At 37.4% G+C, this 1,906-nt stretch overlaps 1 non-coding gene across 1 annotated transcript; it reads right to left on the bottom strand.

Moving 5' to 3' along the window:
• Positions 1-1,056: 1,056 nt before the first annotated feature.
• LOC120262609 lies at positions 1,057-1,162 on the bottom strand. The gene has a single exon (XR_005536873.1). It is a non-coding gene; the product is annotated as a small nucleolar RNA R71 (small nucleolar RNA).
• Positions 1,163-1,906: the final 744 nt, after the last annotated feature.

The raw sequence follows: 1,906 nt of genomic DNA, 5'->3' as shown, positions 1-1,906 counted from the left end.
ATTGGAAATATTTTCATTAGAAAATGGGATTATCAAATTTCAGTATTCCTGCATTGATAAAGATTTTGAACCCGACATACTTCTGACATAGAAACTTGTAGTCCCTGAATTAACTTTGCACTAACCCTGTCATTGGGGGTTAAACACTAACCATGTCGACATGTAACCCTGTTAAGAAACTATAGTTTCACATGATTCTGTCGGTGGTGAATAACAGCTTCCAGTAATTTGGCTCGGGTCACCAAAGGTAAATGAATGAACTCTGAAATTCGGACTCGGATCACCGAGTTTAAATATATGAATTTAATGTATTTTTTTGGCATTAGTTATTTGGGGGACATATATGCTCGTTCATTTTGATAAATTATATTTGTTTGAAATATTCTAATTTTCTGGGTTTTATATCTAATAATTATTGTACGATGTCATGCTTAAGTATGATTTTGAAATTTATGAAGTTTTTATATAATCGCATTATTTTTAGTGGGTACTTATTGGGTTGTCAAGATCATAAATAGTTGTTTTATCCTTTTCAGATCAAGAGTAAGTGTGTGGTGGATAGCTTAGCGTGGACTGTTGAGCGAACACCACTTGGTTAGCATGTAATCAGTTCTTCTCCTTGTGAACTTGGAGCTTTTATTTGTTTAAACTTAGACTCTTGTATTTTTAGATTTGCCTATGATTTCTAGTTGTAAACCTAGTTATCATATCCCTTGAATTCTTTTGCTTTTGTGAAGCTAGTACCTTGTTATATTTTATTGTTTGTGAGACAGATATTGAGGCCTTGTCTGCCCATTTGGTCTCGACCTTGTGTGTATGCAGCTGTTTGTCGATGCATCAAGTCTGGTGAAATGGGTTTAGGGCGTGACATTCTCAATGAAGGGGAGAGCTATTGTCGTTGCATTGAGTCTGGTGAGCTGGGTTTGGGGTGTGACATTCTCAATGAAGGGAAGAGCTAAACAATGACTACAAGCACTTCCTTTACTATTTATCACCATGTGGGAATAGTTAGTCAAAGCATTTCTTGCACAATATTTACCTCTAGCTTGAACCACAAAGCTTAGATAAGAAATCTCTTTATTCATTCAAATAAATACCAAGTCATTTTTTGAGACATGGAGAGGCTGAAGGACATCTTGAGGAGATGTCCACATCATGATCTTCCCGAGTGGATGGAAGTTCATATTTTTCATCAGGGCCTTAATCAAAGCACCAAGCAATTAATCGATTTAGTAATAGGATTTTTGCGTGGTAGTAATACCCTAGAGGCAACCGAAGTAATTAATTAAGGAGATAGCCATGAACAAATATTAGTGTAACTCTCAAGGGAAAGCGACATCTAAGGCAGCTGGGGTGTTAGAAGTCAATGAGGTAAACACATTAGCAGCCCAAGTGGAAGCCTTGAGCAAGAAGATTGATAGATTGTTGCTCCCAAAGCCCGTGACAGTCATGGCTTTTCAGACATATGGAGATAAACATATGGTTATTGATTGCCTGATTGTAGGAGCACCATAAGGGCTTAGCACGTAGGTGGATTTTGTTGGTAGTGCTCTACAACCACAAGGGAACCCTTACATCAATAGTTATAACCCTGGATGAAAGAATCACCCTATATTTTCATGGTGCAATGAAGGGCAACAAAAGAAACCTCCACCAGGATTTCCATCTCATCCACCAAAAGTCAAGAAGCCTACGCTCAAGGATGTGTTAACCCATTTCATTCAAACTATTGATACCAAGTTCTAGCAGGATAATGCACATTTTTAGACTATTGAATCAACCATGAGGAACCAATGAGCATCACTGCAAAATTTAGATAATCAGGTTGGTCAAATTGCCAAGTTATAGTCAAAATGGACCTAAGGTAGTTTATCGAGTAATACTGAGGCTAATTCGAGAGAGCATT

This window comes from Dioscorea cayenensis, chromosome 5 (assembly GCF_009730915.1).
Source record: "Dioscorea cayenensis subsp. rotundata cultivar TDr96_F1 chromosome 5, TDr96_F1_v2_PseudoChromosome.rev07_lg8_w22 25.fasta, whole genome shotgun sequence".
NCBI classification, from domain to species: domain Eukaryota; kingdom Viridiplantae; phylum Streptophyta; class Magnoliopsida; order Dioscoreales; family Dioscoreaceae; genus Dioscorea; species Dioscorea cayenensis.
This window is presented reverse-complemented; position numbering and strand designations above follow the sequence as displayed.